The 10,399-nt window shown below is 42.2% G+C and overlaps 1 pseudogene; it reads right to left on the bottom strand.

Moving 5' to 3' along the window:
* Positions 1 to 248: 248 nt before the first annotated feature.
* Positions 249 to 1,785, bottom strand: LOC140374045 (uncharacterized; annotated as a pseudogene).
* Positions 1,786 to 10,399: the final 8,614 nt, after the last annotated feature.

Genomic DNA, 10,399 nt, shown 5'->3' with positions numbered 1-10,399 from the left:
TGTGCGGCGCTGGGTTAAAGTTGGTAATCCATTGTTTAAGGATTTGCTTTTCAAATAGGGCATTAACTGCACTTAACTTTACATCACAGCAACAACAAAAATTGCAGGTCATGTAACACACTTTTATTCCTTCTCTCACAAAACAGTGTGTTGTAAATATATAGCTAATTGTAAAAAAAATAAGAAATTGGATTACAATCGGTCTAAAGGTATGGCATTTATTGACTGTAGGGAATATCAATGTCTGTTTAAAGATGTCCCAAAATCTAAGATCATACACAAAAACAACCAAGGACAAGAACTGAGAAGCTAATCACTGTTTATTTAAAAAACAATATTACAACTGTACAACAGACTGTAGAAAAATATATCTAAAAGGACAGTTTGATTATTTAAATGTCCGTTAGGCTCTTTATTGTGTAGTGGGTGGCTCTTAAAAGAGCCGTTGTGGGTCATTCCAGTGGCTCCCTCTTCATTAAAATGGGCCTTAAACACATCCCGCACCCTCAAGGCCTCTTGGGATGCGTTGTTTGCCCCGGTCCGCCCCATACCTGGCAGTGGCTCCTCCTGTGCTCCAGCGCCCTGTTCTCCATCTCCCCACGCTCCAGGCACATGCTCCGGCGCTGTGGCTCGCATGAAGTTGTGGAGGAGACAAGTTGCCTTCACACACTTTGCTACAACTTCTGGGTGGACTTCCAGCCGCCGCAGAAACATGCTCCACTGTGAAGTCCAGATCCCAAAGGGGTCTTCAACCACCAGCCGTGCCCGAGAGAGGCGGTAGTTGAAGACCCGCTCTTCAATGGGGAGGCGCCCACGTCCAGGGAAGGGTCTCATCAGATGTCTTTGCAGCGGGAAGGCTTCAACTGCTACAAAAACATGGGGCTGTAGGCCTCTGCCTTCAGTCCCGGGCAGGTTCTGGTCAGGGGGCAGCTGGAGGGTACCTTCACGCAGGGCCTGACCAAATGCAGAGTTTGCAAAGGTTCCCCCATCACTCGTCCTCCCGTATCCCCCCACATCCATAACCCGGAACCTATACCGGGCATCGACCACGGCAAGGAGAACCAGCAAGTGATCCCCCTTGTAGTTGAAGAAGCTGGATCCTGAGTTGGGGGGGCCTTCATCCGCACATGTTTGCCGTACACAGCTACACAGCAGAGAGGGTAGTTCCACCGCTCCTCGAACTCTGCTGCAACGCACCTGATGGCAGCCGCCACATCAGGGACAATGGAGGCGACGCTGCTGAAAATTGTCCTGTAGGAGTCTCCAGTGGCAAGATATCTGGATCAAAAAACAAACATACAACTATGTAGCCTAAATACAGTTTACTTGTACTTTTATCAAATATACCAAGAACATATTTCAAGAACAAGCAATATAAAGACTTTTTACTAACTATTACAGGACTATTTACACTGATTACTTTTATTAGCTATGTATGTTTAACAATACACTCGGTTATTATTACATCTGATGAATTACTGACCGAAGACAGATGGACAAGCGCTCAGCAGCTGGAATCGAGCGTCTGTAGTTGGTGTCCTGGTATGTTATCCTTGCACCAACGCGGGACAACAGGTCGTCAAACTGGGTCCGGGACAGACTAAAATAGCGCTGAAAGCGTTGTTCGTCGAGACGCAGCTCTTGAAGCAAATGGTGGTATTCGCCAAACTCAGACCGTCTCTGCAGTATCTGGTGTTCCCAGGCACGTCGCCGCAGAGCCCGGCGCCTCCGTATGAGGGTTTTGAAAACCAAATACGTGAAAACAACGCTCTCGATATCTGCCATTTTACACAATGAAAGGCCACAACAACAACTCCACTGCTCATGCGACAACAACAACATGTGCGCAGACAGCTGGAGCGCGCCATACGCGCGCCTGTGTACAGTGGCAGGGGCGTCGATAGCGCGCGTCTGGTGCGTAAACCTTTCAAATGTACACGCGCTCAAATTCTGCGTCGGGCGCGATTAGGCGTCTGCAGTCTGTATGTAGCTTAAGACGGGTTGCCAGATTGGGGGCCCTATTAACGCCTCGGGGCCCTAAGCGGCTTCTTAGTTCGCTTATAGGCTGAGAGTAGGTCTGGGACAATTAGTTTAGCTAAAGCTAAATTCAAGGAGGGGGCAGATGAAACTGGGTCCGTCGTTAAAGATACAAAAGCTCCACACATAAGGTGGAGGCGTTGACAAGAGAGTTTTCACAAACGATACAGAGGCTCAGCACAGACGTGTGTAGAGGCAGACAGCGCGTTGACGTCTAGGGACAGAATCAATCTTAAAGCAATGTGCCCATTTTTAAAATCATGGCTAATATCTCAATGATATCAATGCATTTCTAATCTGAACTACTAAATATATCAAAAACACATGGGAAAAAGAGGACGGATGAAGAGTGGGAAAATGTGTGTGTGTGTGTGTGTGTGTACATCTCAATGGTCACGTTTTTTCATAACATCATGTAAAAGTGTCCACTATTTACAAGGAAATATTAACTTTTGGAGAAACTGTGGTAGCCAGGAGGCACACCACTATCACGTGTTTAGGGACTGTCAGGGAAAAAGGCAATTACAAGGAAGTGGATGACACAAAAATCACAGACGACCAAGGACTGGACCGAACTGATAATAAACATCAAACAAATCTGATTCTGACAAATGGAAAAAAGGACATTCGGATTTTGAAATTGACAGATTTGATCAACTTTAGACTAAATTAAACTTGACTATTGGACTTGTGGTGCCTGTGTTCAATTTATTGTTTCAATTTGTACACATAAAAAAAAACATGTTACACATGTTAAACAGTTACATTGAATACACATTTCACTTTAATTCAATGTTCAATTGCAGAATTTATGTTGAAAGCAAGCCTTGAAATAATTGTTTTTACGTCCCTGTCAACATGACAGGTACCAATCATTTGGTCATGGCTAATTCTGAATCAGTCACAAGTGTGTGTTTTATTGATGTGTAATTTATTTGGCTTCATGCTGTCGCTGCCAACATTAAAGACACAGTAGACACGGTGGTCTTTCCTCATCTCCACCTCAGTCACAGTGAAGCCAAGTGCTACATACACTTCCTCATATTTCCTCCTCTTATTAGCTTTTGGGTGACTTTTATATATACATATTTTTTAAACAATTAACTTCCCTACTCTTTAATACAGCATATTCGTTCAAAAGTAAAATGGCCATAAATGGATTAAATAATATAAAAGTATGCTTATTGGCCCCGCATTGTAGCTCTTTTAAGCATTATATAATTTATTAGTGAGATGATCTCCATGGTAACGCTCCGGGGAGGGGCTTGAAACTTTTGAAAACAGATTTGTGAAGAATGAAAAAAGCATTTACAGGTAAGATTACGCTCTGGAACTACCCGTCTCCTCCTCTCTCTTTCCCTCGCTCTCCTCCTTTGAGCTTGTGCGATGCTTGTGCGTTCCGTGGCTCCACTTTGGGCACGCACTGAGCGACTGCTTAGCACTCCAGCGCCGTCAGCGGTGGGGCCTCTTGCTAAGCCGATAAAAATGCTATAAAAAATACTACTCACGCTGACTGAACGTCGTTCAGCGCGTTTATTCTTTTCTAAGCTTTTTGTTTCTGGCAGTCATATAGGGCCCTAGGCATCTGCCTACACGGGAAAGTGGCTAGCACTCACTAGCAAGAAGATCCCAGGTCGTTCTGTGTGGAGTTTGCTTTCGGTTTCCTCCATCAACTGAAAGGATGCACAAGGTCAATTCTCCATCTAAGGTCCTCAGCTGAACCCTCTCTGCATTTTCAATAGAATGCCGCTTATTGATGGCATAGGCAGAGGGATTCAGTTAAAAGTTTGTTAAAGACTGCAACTTGCCTGATGTAAAATCATTACACAGGAACTTTCCCACCAAACAGGTTAATTTGACTAGTGAACTGCAAAGAGTAGTAACAGGTTTTGATGTAATTCTGCTTACTCACATCAACACATGTAAAAAGGGTGTGTGGTATTCTTGTGGACTCACTCTCTGTGGACAAGACTTCTCTGCAGGGGTACACATTGTGAATGAAAACCATTGTTTCAATCTCTCTCTTCCCTGGACCAGATGCTGCAGTCTCAGGGGGAGGTGTTGTTTTGCCCCCCCCTGCTGTCAGGCCATGTTCTACCCCACATCCATGTTTGTTTGGAATGCCTTCACACAGTCTACAGGAAGTCGCTGTCAAGTGTGCACATTCTCCAGTGTGCACAGTTTACACATCATTGAAGATAATACTTGTCTGTTTAGTTGAAATTATGAGTCTATTTCTACTCTGCTGAATGTACAAGTGCCAACACACATCCACGTCCTCACAGTGGAGGAGTAGTTGCCTATGAGGTCTCCACACGGCCGTGTCCTACAGTCAAATGTGGAGACTTTACAAAGACAACAGCATATGAGCCGATAGTTTCACCAGAGTGAGCAATCTAGGTCGAGCAGAGCCCATGGTGCACTGTGCACTAGAGGAGATGGTTAAAGTGATCAGAATGATAGTTCTATTTATGTTCTGGGTCATTCTGAGATGTTTTGACAAAGAAACAGGGAAATACATTTTCACTCATAAATACAGAGGTGGACTCGAGGGAGACTTGAGTCACTATTATTCATGTGCAATTCATGTGCAATTACTGTCGTGACACATATTCATGTGCAATTACTGTCGTGATCACATGCAATGGTATTCATTTATTTATTTTTATCTTTATTATGTTCCCCTCCATCCCTTGTTGGGAAATGGGAGGTTTTGTCTATGGGAGTTTTTGTTTATAGAAGATCTTCTACTGAGAGTGTTTTTCAGACTTCCTATAAGTGATCTGTTCTTTTCTTCTGTATCTACCTCTGTATCTTCCTGCGTTGCAACAATGAAATTTCCCATGTGGGACAATAAAGGATTATCTTATCTTATCATATTTTGAGGACTTGAGACTTGACTAGATAAAATGCACTCAAGACTCAGGACTTTTACTGGACTTGAAGCTTTGTGCTTTCTCTATTTGTGTGACCAGGACTTTAATTTATTTTTTTAAAGAACTAGTCACAAAAAATATGAGCTGTGTTCTGACATTTTGTAAAAAGACATGATATTCAGAAAAAGATACATTTGAAGAAGTCAATTTTGACAACAACTTCAGCTAGAACCTGAAGGGAATACCAAATATTAACTTTACTTAATTGTATTAAAACTGCACTTTGATATAATAGGGGAATACCAACTATATTAACTCTAGATTTGTGCTGAAAATGGCCTCACACAGACCACATTCCTAGATAAGGAGAAAGCAGCAGACCCAAGGACATCTCTGTGCGATACAACGGCTCATACGGAGAGAAGGCATCCATCCCACGTTAGAGGGTACGTCCCTTAGTTGTCTAAAGTGACCAGCCAGCGATGAGCCCTGGGCATAGACCAGCATTGTAAGACTCTGTTGCTGTGTTTTCGCCCGGTCTGTCAAAAATTAAGTGTTCAGATTCAAGGTAAATGTGAGACTGTGTGTGTCCCTCACGCAAATAATGGCAATAGTGATAAAATATCAGAGAAGCTTAAAATAACTTAATAAATTAGCACTCACACCAGATACAAATAAACAAGAAATAAGCATAACAAATATGGACTGCTAAACATTAAGTCAACTTCCTCCAAATCGCTTTTAGGAGCACAGGCCAAGATGGTGGTGTGGCAGTGTTCTCACCCTCTCAAGGGTTTGAGTCCTAAAACTAAGAAAGCCTTTAGCTCATTTGAGGGTTACCCCCCACGAGACCGAAGGTTCGCTAGTCCGAAGGTTTTAAAGGTTCTCTAGTCCGAAGGTTCACTGGTTCGAAGGTTCACTGGTCCGAAGGTTCACTAGTCCGAAAGTTCCTCATAGGCTAAAGTGAAGGTGCAGACGGCATCAGGATGTAGTCAGTCTGTAAAATGTGCACGAAGCACAAAGACACGCACTGGGGCTCGTCACGTTTAATGCACCAGCTGCTTACAAGAGGCACCGCATGTTGTACTGTGTATATGCAAATAACAAGGGAACATATCGAATCCTCCGCTTTATACCTTCATTTGATCAAAGTATAGAAATGATATATGAATATATAGAAACGCGTGATCCGATCACCGTAGGATTGGTAGTCAAAAAGGAAATTCAGCTGGCCAAGACGGGAGTGTCTACAGAGCCGCGGCGCGCGGCCGAAACTGCTGCTATTTGAGTTAATTCATTCATTAATAATACGATAAGGAGCTCAGGCTATGCACAGAAACAAGTCGGTTCTGGAAAATACGTGAGTTTAATCATAAAAAGTGCATCAAGGCTAGAAAAGTCCAAAAAGCAGTGTGTGGGGCAAAGGGAGGCGAGGAGAGCCCGCTGCACGGAGACACCTTCGGACTAGCGAACCTTCGGACATGTGAACCTTAACATTTCGGGGAGATTTTTTAAATCTTTTAAACAGGTTATTTTATTTTTAACACTTTAATAGTGCACCTTTCTTTGAGGTGTAGCTTGAATAAGAAATAATAGTGCAAACTTTGAATTAAATAAAAATAGCAGCTCAACTTAAAATACCTAGCAGGCATGTAAACAAATAAGCAAAGTGTAAAATGTCGTGATCCATTCATGCATTATACAGAGGTGAGAGACTTCTACTGCGGTTTTCATGTCTAATAATACGCTTTAAATGTATAGCGCTGATCAAACTAATGTTACATTCTTCCCTTGCCCAGTAATCTCCAAACCGTATTACAGAGGCTGAGCAGGCGTATGACTCGTCTGCGACACGATTTTATTTAGTTTATGAACCAGATTGCAGAGAGCATAAAGGGGCCCTCAGACCGGGGCGTCCAAAGCGTCCAGCTTACATTCAAAGTCTATGTAAACGCACGTCGAACGCGTCCTGCGTTTTTGCGGCACAATTCCTGCGTCTTCGGCGTCGAGCGCGGCGCGTTGGGGGCGTTTAAAGGACCGGCAGCGGCAGACACACTGGGAATAAGAGGCAAGATGTTAGGACAGGTTAGACATTTTTTAACTGGTAGGAATATTTCAGTGCGTGTGGGGAAAGTAGCTCAAAGTATGACATAAAAAATGGTACGCCACAGGGTAGTATAGTGAGCCCGGTGCTGTTTTCTATTATGATTAATGAAATATTTTGTAATGTTGAAGGCTCTATAGGGGTCTCCCTTTATGCAGAAGATGGAGTAATGTGGAAGAGAGGTAGAAATATTGAATTTATTGACATACATAAAGTGGAAACATGGACAATTAAGTGAGAATTTAGATTTTCTGTAAATAAAACAAAAACAACCAGGAGGAAAGTTGACCATATCAACATTAAGCTTTATGGGGTGAATTTAGAAAAAGTTAGTGAGTTTAAGTATTTGGGGTTGTGGTTTGACACTAAATTGACATGGGGGTTGCATATAAGCAAAATAATAGTGTAAAAAAGCGATTAACATTATGAGATGCTTGAGAGGACAGGAGTGGGGAGCGTGCTTTAAGAGTGTGCTGTGGGGCCATAAAGTCAGCTCCAGTAGCTGCACTCCATGTTGAAATGGGGGAGATGCCTCTAGATAGTAGAAGAGAGCAGCTTATTCTAACATATTATAATTTACAAGGACATAGTGTAAGCCACCCAGGACTAAATGTACTGAAGCCTTCACCAGCTTTGGGTGGATAGGAGTGAGTGAGGCCCAAAGAATAGGAATAAACCAGCTGGACGTGAGCCCGACAGTTCCAATCTCCCTCCATGGTTTTTGAAAGAGCCTGTGGTAGATCTGAGTTTGTTGAGAAGAAAGAAATGTAGTAGTATTAATGTGATTGGGTATGTAAATCGAGAGTATTCAGAAAAATCTAGTAATTTACACTGATGCATCAAAGTAAACTAGTGTTAAAGTTGGAGTAGCTTTTGTCATCCCTGATATAGAAATTGTTGAGAAGAGAAAGAGTAAGTGATTATATAGCTGTGTTTACAGCAGAACTGGTGGCTGTGCTTTTGGCACTGAGCTGGTGGAGGAAAATGGGCAAGAGAAAAATGTAATGCAATAACAAGTATTAAAAATCAGAAACCAGACAAGACGTAATCTGTAAAATAGGACAAGTACTAGAAAGAATAAACAGGCAAGGGAAACAAGTAACCTTTTTGTGGGTCCCAGCGCACACAGGGGTGGAAGGGAACGAGCTGGCAGATATTCAAAAGAAGGAGCTACAAAAGCAAAGGTGGACTTCCCCATTAAGTATTGTAAAACAGAAATCAAAACCATAATTAAGGAAGAAGTTAGGAAATGACTGCAGAGGAGATGGGACTCAATGGCCTCAAAGGCCGGTTTTTGTGTACTATACAAACGAGAGCAGAGGATAAGAAAAGAGAGTGGAGCAGTAAGAGCTGAAGAGAGGAGGATGTTCTGACGAGTCTGAGGTTGGGACACACAGGGCTGAATGACACCCTCAGAATAATGGGGAAACATTGAACAGGGGAGTACGTCATTATTCATTGCCCTAAATTTCAGCAGCAAAGACAAATTCTGAAAGAAAGAGTATGAGAACATGGGATTAAATGTAGTATCTCACAAGAGTAAAGGTACTCCTTATGTACCTTGAGTCGACAGGATTGATGGGGAGGATTGAAGGACTGATTGGGCCTACACTCCATACCGGACGGTGGCGGTAATGCACCTTTGAGTTGCGTGCCAACCACCAATAAACAATACTAGAAGAAGACGAAGTAGGGAGTGGGTCTGAGGAGGAGGTGGGGCTGAGTGGCAGAGTGGAAAGACACCAGCAGACAGGAAGTGAGCAGACTGTGACACCCTAGATTTAAAGGTCTTCCCTCAAACCCCAATATTGTCAGATAGTTTCCTAATTACCTTTCAGTTTATTCTTATAGATTATCCAGCCCCACAGAATAAAACTACAATGAAAAGGACAATATCTGAAAAATCTATTTCAGAGTTCAAAAAAATAATTGAATATTCAGGGCAGAACAGCTTTAGTCCCAGTGTAAGTGATCAATTTGTTGACACAATATTGAATTCTCTGAAATTTGCTCTTGCTGCTACTGAAGGTCCTCAGGCCAAAACGCGCCTCCCCATGGTACAATGATGAACTGCAGTCACCTAAACAAAGAGTTAGAAAATAAGGAAGACTCTCCCACACGGAAAAATCCCTAAAAGCATGGACAATCTGCCTACTGTCCTATAAGTAGGCTCTGCATAAGGCCTAGACCAGATACTATTCAAATTTGATAATCAACAAAAATAACACTAGATTTCTTTTCAGCACTGTAGCCAGGCTAACACACGCAGTAGTGCCCTCTCAACTCCTTATGATTTTCTTCTATTTTTAACAATAAAATCACAACAGTAGAGATAAACTAAATTAAATGACTCCCATTATTAGCCCTGAACAAGCCCAAGCTGTGAAATTAATGTCCCATATAAATCCATCAGTGACTTTAGAAAGGTTCACAGCTGTTGATCAAGCCGAGATAACTTCAGCCATTATGTCCTCAACTTGTGTCCAAGACCCTATTCCAAGCAGACTCCTCAAAGACATTCTTCCCCTAATTATAGATTATATTCTTAATAGGCAAGGCAAGTTTATTTGTAGAGCACAATTCATACACAAGGCAATTCAAAGTGCTTCACAACAGGAAAGACATGCATTAAAATCACACAGACAATAATACAATAAATACGTCATTAGAAAGCGGTCGGTTATGTTCCATAACAAACAAGCATTGTCATTGAACCACTTTTGAAAAAGCCCAATCTTGATCCAGACGGTCAAACCTGTCGGCAAACTACAGACCTATTTAAAATCTTTCCTGTCTCCAAAATCCTTGAAAGAGTTGTAAGTAAAAGAGTTGTAGGCTCTCAAATTGTTGGAGTTCTGGTGGTCCCAAAACTCTCTAAAAGCTGTGTATGAAATCAGCTCCCTGTCCATGTTAAAGAAGCTGACACAGTTTCTTCATTTAAGAGGCTTAAAATGTAGCTTATGGTCAGGCCAGTTTGGAAAAGAAATAAAACCTAGTTTCCCAGCTATTTAGGAGCAACTATTCTGGGGAAAGTATGGAAGCTTGAGCACTATCCTCTGCTTCCTCCAACTTCTCCTATCAACAATATTTAATATTTTAATTAACCTGTAGCCATTGCTGTTCACATGTGTTTCTCCTTCTTCCATTCCCCATACTTTTTCACACACTGCCAATGCTGACCTGTAGCTCTGGATGCTCCTAAACCAGGGTTGTCCAAACTTTTTTCATTGAGGGCCACATTTTGAAACTTATACGGAACAGAGGGCCAATGGAGTGAACCATTCAAAATGTTGTATTTGACATAGTTTCGATGCGCCTCCACACCTTTAATATTATGTTGGTATAACATAAGATGTTTGAATTTTTCCAATTTTACAGTAAA

This window comes from Eucyclogobius newberryi, unplaced genomic scaffold (assembly GCF_026437365.1).
Source record: "Eucyclogobius newberryi isolate DKJ021-1_F unplaced genomic scaffold, fEucNew1.0.hap1 SCAF_3, whole genome shotgun sequence".
In the NCBI taxonomy this organism is placed as follows: domain Eukaryota; kingdom Metazoa; phylum Chordata; class Actinopteri; order Gobiiformes; family Gobiidae; genus Eucyclogobius; species Eucyclogobius newberryi.
This window is presented reverse-complemented; position numbering and strand designations above follow the sequence as displayed.